Source organism: Pleuronectes platessa, chromosome 11 (genome assembly GCF_947347685.1).
Source record: "Pleuronectes platessa chromosome 11, fPlePla1.1, whole genome shotgun sequence".
Taxonomy (NCBI): domain Eukaryota; kingdom Metazoa; phylum Chordata; class Actinopteri; order Pleuronectiformes; family Pleuronectidae; genus Pleuronectes; species Pleuronectes platessa.
In genome coordinates, this window is record NC_070636.1 from 15,860,864 (window position 1) to 15,872,183 (window position 11,320).

Consider the following 11,320-nt stretch of genomic DNA (forward strand, 5'->3'; position numbering starts at 1 on the left):
CTAACTATACCTGACATTGATGGCATGTGTGTGATGTTGTGTACTGTCAACTCGGCGATTACAGTTATCTCAATGGAGAAAATGTATGAACCAATTCGTTTTGTAAATTCAGTTGTCACTATGATGCAATTATGGTTTAAATGAGAGTCCTCAAAGTTCCCACATTATTATCGTCAGAAGCAAAGACTGTGATCCAAGGCACCTTTCACTCCTCTTAGTTTGGTTCAGACCCAATTGTAAAGTTAGGTCCGCACCAAACCAGGTGTGAAAGGGCCTTTAGTCTGAATGATTCTGGATGATGCACTGCACTGTTGCACATGTTTTCCATTGAGATCTAATTCCCTGCTGAAACACAAGTTCAGTTAACTCAAGAGACATTGCTTACCTAAAAGAGGTATTAAACTAATTACTTTAGTCATGTTAGGCAGAACCATTTCTGCTATTTGAAATGATTTCCAGGAAGCTGCATTACATCACAACCAAGATATGTGATCACAAATGTTCTGTTTGTGTCTGTTATGTAACCAAAAGTGAAAGTTTCCTGTGTATTTCCTATAATTTACAGTTTTAGTTGATCAGATAAAACTTGTTTTATCGATGGCAGCCTTTGTGGGCCTTTGAAATACACACTGGCTAACATTGTTTAACTCTGGTCAGCATGAAAATCTGCTGCTACGTTATGTAAATTCCCCCCCTCTAGCCTTGGATTTTGTGGTGTAGCCCTTCTGTCTCTTGAAGTTTGATTTAAAGTGTCTCTGGTGAACAATACACACAATGATGTCATGCTACTGCATGATAGATGCCACTGGAGCAGATTCAAAGGGTGGAGCCAATTAGGTCAAATAAGACCTTGCCATAACTATTCGGAAAACATACATTTTCCTAAGATGTGGCGCCCATTCAGTCATTAGCCAGATGTCGTCTAAAACTTTCAGATTAACATGCAATCACAGCATGAATCAAAAGTGGCAGCAAAGTGTAAATACGAGCGGGATGGAGATGGTGCCTCGTGCGACATGCGTTCCTGCACATTCTGGGTATTTAGTCGTCATGTTTTCTTTGGCTTTAGCAGAATTCACTAAAGAAAAAGCAGAGGGAGGAGTTAATGTGTGTGATAGATCATCCTGGCTGTTCACCCGCAGCTTTCTTCCTCCGTTCCCCCCCCCTTTTCTCTCCCCTCCCATTCAATTTTCCTGGCCTCCTCAACCTCAAGTCAGCAGCCTCTCCAGCCGCTGGCCCCGGGCCCCGTGGGCTCCACTGCTTCTGGTCCTCCTGGCTGTGACCTGGCGACTGGGCCTGCTGGACTGGCTCAGCTGGTATTTGTCCTGAAGGGGTGATAGATGGCTGCGTGCCTCACAGTTTTGGTGCCTGTGCAGTTCACATTGTTTCACGATGTCTCCACCACCAGACCATGGAAAATCAAGGTCAAGCATTTTCCACATTAGCAGCTTTACCAAGAGGATACACAGTAAATGGATATCTGCTGCAATTACCCAACATCCCCCAAACCACCACAGGAGGAAAAAAAACGCCTTACACACTTATCTCATAAAAAGGAGAAACTGATGGCTCAAATCAAAACAGTTTTAACACAAAAAACATGGATGATGCAGAGGCAGTGGAATATTTTAGAAGTAAGGGCAAAGGTGAAATTCATGTCAACAGTCTGACACCAAACTGCCAATGACTTAGTTACACAGTTACACAGTTAGTGTTACACCAAGGCAGTGCCTAATCTTTAACTAGTTCTCCACCAGCCGAAGAACTGGCTCTCTGACAGAGCAACTGGTTTGACTCTGGCACTGCTGGTCTAGGAGAAACAAACGCTTACATCAGAGGCTGTGGATTATCGTGACCGGTGGGACCAATAAGACCAACCAAAACACTGAGACCGCCATTTAAACAGCTTGTGTTGGATATTTATGTAAGTGAAACAGAAAAGAGATGCTGTGGTCTAGAGGCTCAAGTGTTGCTGGGAAATCAAGATGTATACAGTGAAGTACTGATGTGTCTCTACGATTGCTCCAGCACATTAAAAAGCAAACTGTTTTTTTAAAAAGTATGCAAGTTGAGCACACTCCTGACCAGTATTAGCATTAGTTCCACCTAGGACTGAATCCTCTCTGGTGTCATATTTTATTTTCTGTTATATATATAACTTTACTGAGCGTTATGTACGTCTTATAAAAGGGGTTTTATATTTAGAGCAGGATCTGTAAAAGGGACGTTTTATATTCACTCACACATTTAGTTGCCTCCAGAGGGTAATTCCTTTTTCATCACCATATCAATGAGGTATCAACAAAACAGCCTGTAATGTGAAATGAGAGACAGAGCTAAAGTGAAAAGATACAGCAATGTTCTGCACCTCTGGCTTTAAATCGTATTATTTTTACAACACTGTCAGCTATAACTCGTGGTAGCTTTTAAAACTCTCATGTCTGTCTACGTAATTATTTTAAGGTTTATAGAACAAACATCTGTGGCGCAGAAACTGTCTGACACTGAAAAATAGTTTTCTTTCATTTCACCGATGAAGCCACCCACTCAACTTCTGACCGCAATAAAGGAGGGATTTACCAAAATTGTCAGTTGTTTTGATATTAGGCTGCCGTGCTGTTGAGTAATGCAGGTTAGGGTCTGTTTACCTTTACTGCTGGGAACAGATGATGCATAGAGCCGCAATTTGGTGTCTGACTCACTGATGACACGCGCCTCCCACCCTCCGACACAACACTGTGGTATGGTGTGTAGTCCGGGGGCCGAACCGATCGTGTTTTCATGCAGCGTCTCTTTCTTCTCATACGTGGTAAAAAAAACGAAATAAGTCAATTTGACGGCAGCAGGATGGGCCTCATGCTTGACTGGCTCCGAGCAGAGAGTCATGTGCTCTCTTCAGCAACAGTTAGGTGAATGAGAAATCTTCTGCCCTGCTCCCAATTAACAATGAAGGTCGAGCACCAGGAAGTTTTGATGCGATTTAACCCCCCGCATGGGGTCAATTTGACCTGAATAGCTTCCCATTAAGCATGATAAATTTGTTATTTTTCAATCCATTAAACCTTTTCCCCCCGCGTCCATCGTGTCAGAACAGCCCACTGGCTCCGCCGCTACCTACGTCCTGTTTACCGCCAGGGAGCTTCGAGAGAGAAAGAAAAAGGGGGAATGACACAACAATTAGCCGAGAGACGACTTCAAAGTGTTTTTCGACTGCAGGCTCTCGCTAATTATCAGTTACCAGTGTTTGGTGGGAATCCCTCCAGCGTGGGGGTCAATGGGGTAACATCAACAGCAGCCTATAACAAAGAGTAAACTTCAGTGCGGCCTGTGTGCGACAGCCATCAATGAAACCTTGTTATGACCATGGGATCCATGAGACAGGACAGAGGGGTATATTGGGGCTGTGAGGTTCAGGGAGGAAGCCTCTCTGACTGCACTGACCTGTCTGCTCGAGCCCCCCGGGTACACACACACACATGCAAACACATGCGCACACAAACACACACATGCAAACACACACACACACAGGCCTCCGACAGATGTTTGAGAAAACTGCCCCATTCATCATGACACTACAGAGGAATCTCTTTGAACTGAAGTTACCCAGGAAGTAGACAGACCGACAGAGGGTCCGACAGACAGATCAACAGACATACAGACATACAGATATAAAGTTGTACAGTTATACAGATAGACTTTAGAGTAGGCCCAAGTTTCCTGGTTGTCACTGGTCAGCTCGTAAATCACCCCCCCGAGGGAGCTGTTGCGCTAGACATGTTATTGTGCAACACTGCCGACAACACACACGCACACCCACACAAACACACAAATGTCCACAGTGGAGTGTGAAGTCATGGCCTGGGTTTCAATCAGCCATGTGAAACTGCCTTTTTCCTCCCACTCTCCCATGACGCAGCTGTGGGGTTTCAATCATCCAAGGCAGGACAACGACAAAAGGATAAACAACAAAAAAAACGGTTGAGCCAATAAAACTGCCCACATCGCGAAATTGATTTCCTCAAATGTAAAACACAGAGGAACGAACCACAGAATTAATATGTGTGAAGTGTCTTTGGTTAACATTCCAGTTCACTGTAATGTAAAAGTATTCATATGACTCTACCCGTGGCGGCCGGTACAGCTGAGTTTTATACTCCGGCGCTCCATAGGGGAGCAGGAAGAGAGGCCCCGTGTGTCCAGAGCGCCGTCTCCTGAGCGGCACTAAGCACTCAGCAGGCTTCAAGGGCGAGTGTTCATTAGGGAGCCAAGTTTTAATAAGCCCGCAGACAGACATGCTGCTACACAGCCCCAAGTGCCAGAGGAGGTGAGATTACTTATCCCTCTGATCCTCATGACTGTACATGGCATCATGAGCAACGTATACACGTACATGACCCAATGTTCACCCGCTGCACACCGTGTACCATCAGGTCAGGGAGGACACTGTACTGGAGGAATTAGAGTTAAAAAGACCAAAGTCGAACTGAGGGCCGATCTATCCAACAGTGGTTTTATTTCACCCTGTATTTATCAAGTGAAAGTTGATTGAGCATGTGCCTCTCATTCACACCAGCTGTGTAGAGTTACGGGTTAGGGCAGAATGCCTTGCCCAAGGGCATGTAGAGAGTGAAAGGTGTGAGCGTGTTACTCACTTGCCTTTTAATTATTTCCCAGCAGGCCATGGGGTGTAAATCAGTAACTAGCTGCTACACTCTTATCTTTTATGTTCCCCATCAAATGCATTAAACAACTAAAAGTCCTGTGGTCTAACGTAACTGAAGAAAACATTTTTGGTAACAGTTTTAACAAAATCTCAAAAGTGGAAATATTCATTATGCAACCGAATCCCATATTGTATAAACTGATCCTGGCTTTGTGTGTTGCTGAAGATAATGCTAAGAATGTTGATCATTGAAAATAGTTAAATAACATTTCAGGGCCTCTAAGGCTCACTGATTTAAATAGTATTGTTTATTTAATCTTAACAAAGACCAAAGTATCACAGTGGCTGGACTTGGCTCCTTTAACAGCCAGTCTTATGAACACAATATGTCAAGAACACCTTGAGCGAAATTCTTCAAACTGGGTACAAACTATTGTATGATTAAAATTTGGTGGTGAAAGGTCAAATGTCAAAGACCCTGGGACCTCACAATATACATTTTGAAATGCAACATCTCCATAACACCTTGAGAGTATGTTTGCATATTTTGAACAAACCTTCACTAAGACTCAGAATCGAGATGAACTGATTTGATTTTAGTGGTCAAAGAACATACATGATACATCAGCAACACCCGTAGAGAATTGCATTACATGATGCACAAAAATTCACTTGGAGTCAAGGATGACCTGATTAGAATTAGATGGTCAAAGGTCACTGTGACCTCACATGACCCTTTTTTGCCTCATGAACACGTTATGTTGAGAAAACCTCGAGAGAATCCTTTCAAATTTGGGACAATGTTCACTCAATGATCAAAGATCAAAGGTCAAGATCACAGTGACACAGGACAACAAAAAACATTGTTTTTAGCATCTTGAGCTTGAGATACCTCAAGTCTGTCTTTTCAAGGAATTTCCTCACATTTTTGACTCAAAGATTATCTGATAAGATTTCAGTGGTTGTGATGACTTCATCTCAGTTTGGAAATACACTAAACTGAGCTTCACATTTAATGGCGTTTTTATTCAAATAAAAGTCATCTTTTAATTGTACTCAAATACAGAACTTGAGAAGAACTTCAAACCAGCCATACATCAAATACTCATGCGGGATCTGCAATTATATCTTTTGATCCTACTACAAAAGCTGCCTTTTAATTGAAACAAATGACACTCTACAATTCAAAGGTAGGAGGAGGGTTGCCACAGTCAAAGCTTTGATAACTTTTTTAATGAAACATGAAAACACAAGAGCACATGAAGGCCGTACTTTATCACTCTGTAATTATGGACTGAATTCAGTATGATAACGGAACCACTGTTATTCCTACAATGTCAAAGTGCTCTATGTGCAGTGTGAGTGTCCGTTCTTCATGGAGAATCTTGGCTCAGTGCAGACCAGTGTTTATCTAAGAAAGAGGTAAATTACTAAATGAATAAAAACAAGATGACAGCTGAGCAGAAAAATACACGATGATGGACGCGACAATTATCAAGAGCTGTTAACAAAACAATAAGGTCATGAAATTGTCCTTCAACTGTTTCTACTTAACTGTGCCGGTCTCGAGATAAGATAACCCCGGAGGAATCAATCACAGGGCTTTGTGTATTAAGGTTTGCATGACAGAGCTTGTTTTAGCCCCGTTCTCTCTGAGATGTTTACATAGATTTCAGAGGGAAAAAAATTGGCTTCAAATCTTGCATATTTTTGCTATGTACCAGGTTTTGTGTTTGGAGATCGGTCGAATGCTGCGGGGGAATTTCGCAACGGGCCAGCGGACAATGGAATGGAAGGGTGTAGTCGCCTTCACAAACAACTCCGATCTCGGTTTGTTGTTTGTAGATTGATCCAGGATATTTTCAGCCTTCCCGTCTGAGAATAAACAGATTCTGTGGCACAAAAACAAAACAACAAAGGCAGACTACCCGGGATTTTACCCCCGCAAAAGGCCTGGGTAATATTAGAGGCTGTGTCCTCTAACTGGAGACAATTTAGTGAAAAATGTGTCATGTTGTGTAGCTCTTTCCCGGTGATTACATGCTCTCAATCCAACTCTTACAGCAATGGCTGTCAAGGGGAGTTATGTGAATCTGTCGTCCATTAGGATGGAGCCGCAATGATGTCGGCTTGAAAACACGCAGCCTCTTTTTCCAAAGGGCTCACGCAGCAGCCTGCCATTATCTAAACTGAGAGCTGGGCACGTTTTCTGAAGCAGCCGCTGATAGGATGCAGTCAATCTTTCTGTCAGTGAAACAGAGCCTCACCCTGTTCCCCTCTCTCTCGCCCGGGTGGTCCCTCCTGTGCTGACCTCCGTTTGGGACTTGGCAGAGATCGCCGCGGCGGACCCGGACAGGAACACGCTTTCCCCCTCGGTCAGCAGTTTCCAGCAGGTGTGCTCCACCTCTCATCTCTAGCTGACCGGCCCCTGGCAGGTCTGGTCGAGTCTGGAGTGTGGCATCCTGCATGTGCCAGCCTCGAGTTACACACCAAGCAAAACATGTGCACAGGCAAAATCCTTATTTAGCTTCTTTGTATCCTCGTGTGTTCAGAGCTTCTGTCAAACAGTTTCTCTCTTGGCAGATTCAGCAGCACAGAGGTGACACTGATACGTGGCTCTGGACTGTAAACAGGCTCGTGACTGTAATCTGTCCGAGGCTGACGTGTGCGCACCAAGAGGTGGCACATGTGCCGGCCAGATGTGGCTACTATTGTTGTGGTTTGCACGGCTGTGGTCAGCGAAACTCATTGAAAACCTCATCGTCCAACTGGAGAAAGTATGAATGAATGAAATCCCCAGTGATCTGACCAAACCTATGATGACTTCTCACTCAGAAGATGACTAAAAGCTGGAGAGCTGCTTCCCCAGTGTTGTGGCCCAAACCACAGACCAACACGGTGTTTCATTCACAAATACCGAGCCTTGTGCAGCGTGACACATCGCAGGTTTCTGTCAACTCCCCTTCGAGGCACAATGATCTCCGCTGTGCATTCTCATTTATTCACAAATGAGCAATGTATGAATCAACACAGATGAATTTACACAAACACATCATCCTGGCTCCGTTCATGTACGTCCAAATATGACCTCCAGGGTTGGCTTGGAGACAGCGTCTGGCCCAGTGAGGAGTTACAGTGCTTGGATCAAACGGACCTCCAGTGGCTGTGGATGGAGAGAAGACCGATGCCAGACTCATTACCGATCAGTGCCAGCCAGATTTTGGCACATTTCAAAACCCTCGGGGTGGCAAACATCCCATCAAGTAATGCTCATATTTCTCCTCTGTATAACAGTGTGCCTCAGGATTAATGACAGTGAATTTGATGGTGACTTTGTGACCCTGAGCAAGAGCTATGCAGCTTTTCAGCACTCTGGAAGTATGTGTTGTAAACCACCAACAAACTTTTCCTCTGCACGGCTCAGGGAATGTATGAGGTGTTTTACTTGTATGTACATCAAGGGACAATCAGGGGGAAGTTTACGTGCACACAGAGAGAAACATGACAAGAGTCTACAACTATGCTAGTGGCTTAGTACAGCTGAGACTGAAGTCATCAGTCATAGAACAAAGGATTGGATTAAAATAGACATTTTGACTGAAGAAATGAGATGAAAAATAAGAAGATTTATTACATTTCATCCAGAGGGAATGGTGAGCGTCTGTACAACATTTCGTGGTAATCCATCCAACAGAAGACATTTCTCGAAAAAACTAAAAATCGTGTGTGTGTATCTCAGTGAAATATTGACATTCCCCTTGCTTTTGATAACTGCCTACCTTTTAAAAAAGTATATCTAACTAGAATGGTACTTAGTAGAGTACATATCAACAGTCCCCTTATATTCCATCATGCCCGATCTCACAGTGGGTAACAAAGTGATCAAAACTTCCTAGATCCTCCTGATCTGGATCCAAACTTAAATTGAGTGGGGTCCTCCCTACCCATATAAGGTTCATGTAATCCGCCCGTTGTATTTTTTGCATATTTTTGCCTATAAACAAACATTCAAACAAACCAACAAACAACCGTACAGGGCTGTAAACACAACCTCCTCTGTGAAGGTAATAAGACTGTGTGGGAGAGACTGAAACCCAGATGTCACTCACAGGCCAGAGAACACAGCCCACCCAAAAATAACAGTCAAATAGTTGTTGACTTATTTCAGTCTCGAACCAAAATGGTCGGCCAACAAACCTGACATTCCCCTTCTGCACCGACTGTTTGCTACACTTATCCACCGACTGTCTCCAGGACGAATGACCTCATCTCACCTGCTATGGTGATGAACACACAGACAACAAAGTGTGCAGCAGCTCTGGGACGTTTGGACGATCCACATTGGAGGACTTGTCTCTGCAGAGGAAATATAAGGACCCAAATGTTTCCCGACACATCGAATATAAACCAGCTGCACATCCCAGCAGGACAACTAACCCCATGAATCAACCGGCGCTCTCCTGCATCATACATAACAAAGACAGCCATCAGCTGGGGGACACTTAATCTCCACGCCGTGAAACCCGTTTTTCAGGACCACTTGTGGCTGTAAGCTTCTGCTCGTGTTTGACCTCGGCTCGGCACGAGGACGTTTATATCATCTTCAAAACTAAACATGTGCCTGCGGTCCCGTTTTTCTGCTGGAGGAATTCATTTTGACGGAGGCCTTTTCATGTACGTGTCAAAGATATCGCTCAACATCCCAGCTCGGGAGTCAAGAGCCAGGTCTCATCACAGAGGATTGATAGGAGCAGCAGAGAATCTGTGAAATATCAAGAGATTTGGGGGGGGGGGGGGGGGGGGGGGGGGGGAGTCTTTAATCAACAGCAGCATCCCGTCCATACATTCCTTTGCTGCAGTTAGTTGCCAGACCATTGTCATCACTGTGATCCATATTTCTCACAGGCAAATTCCCCATAATCCTCAACATCAATCGCAGAGCCACGCGGACTTTATACTCGGAGGCCAGGCGGATAAAGTCCAAAGAAATCCAGGGGAAGTCGATGTGTGAACACAGCAGTGGATTCGAACATGCAACCGAGACAAAGGAGTGCCAGACTAGCTGCAGGGGGCGCATTTTGCAAATCTGGGTCATTGCAAATTGACATCACACTAGTTCAGAGGTATCAGCCAGACTACTGATGAGGAGTTTCAGGCGCTTCAGGAGCAGAGTTGTCTATGGGCTAAAAGAGTTCACTTTACTTTACTTTAACTTTGCAGAACTTTTAACAAACACCAAAAAAACTTTAGAACACTCTAGAGGAAAGTAAAAATGAGAAGTCTTATCTCCTTAAAGACCCTGGTGGTGCAGCCACAGTAGACACAGCCAGGCAGGAATTCCCTCCCAAAAGCCAAACAGACGAAGTCACTTAAGTGGTCAACCATTGAGGAGGAAGAGAGAGACGTCTTCTATCATACTCACCCTGGAGGAAGACTTTGTACAGTCACACACGGAGACCTGATGTTTGCCAGCGTTGGTCAGGAAACACAGAGTCATGGAGAAGTGGAGAACTTCAATCCAGGCCTGCTCCTGCCTCTGCTGCAATGGTCTCCCGTCCCTCAACAACCCTGATTAGGATCGGCCTCTAAATTGGCCCAGTCATCCCAGATGATGAATACCTGCAGCCAATCCAGTTGGCAGGTAATCAGTGGCGTCCAATCAGGTAATGAGGACCTGCATGTTGGAATGGGAAGCAGACAAGCCCAAGGCTGTGCAGAAGGAAGCGAGGAGAGCGGTCATGTACTAAAGCTACTTACAGCGTGCCACAGTTGTGTTCTGTCCTGTGAAGTTCACTGTCTGTGGACGATTATCTTTGATCAGAGACACTGACCGACGTCTCCTCCAAGGCAGGGTGTCTGACTCAGAGATGAGGAAATGAGGCACTGCATTTTCGATCATGTCAAATTCTTTGGTTGAGGAGAACCACCCATAAATTGACCCCCCGAGGAACTTGGCAACCCCCGAACCCCCAAAACCAAAGCTACAGTCAGGTCTGGAGATGTTTATGGAAGAGAACATGGAAAATTTGTCAGCGAAACATGTTTTCCCAGAGAATTAGTATCTTCAGATTAATTTACAAAAATGCAACATAGTGCTGTTGTTGAGAGATATCCCACAGGTTCTCTGGGGAAGGAGAACCGTTCCAACGTGGTACATTATTCTTAGCGAGCGCCAGAGGATGACTTTCTGATTTGTGGTCCCTCTTTAGCGAGCATTCCTGGGGGAAATTCGAGAGAGACCATTATGCAAATCCGCAGGTGCATGCCAAGACCAAATAACTGGACTCCCGACTCCAAGTACTTCAAGATGCCTCTCTGCCTGCTCCTGATAGTGTTCAGACCACAGTGTGAGGAGACACGCCAGGAAGATGTGGGTGTAGTGCTGAGTGGCCTTGGGGCCTTCAAGCAATGCAATTAAAAATGATTTTGTACTCATGGAGTCCCTTATCATCCCAGAGAGTGTTGCTATCACATCTTTCCCTGATATGGCCGCCGCTAGTAGCACAAGAGGAAAGCAAAGGCATCCCCTTTGAGATGTTTTCCATCTCACTTTCAGCAGTTACGTATAATCACATTCCACACGCGGAGGAGCTCTCAAAAGATTGATTTCATTAAGCCGCCAGCTGACGTGACAGCAGCAGGTTTGAATGAACCTTG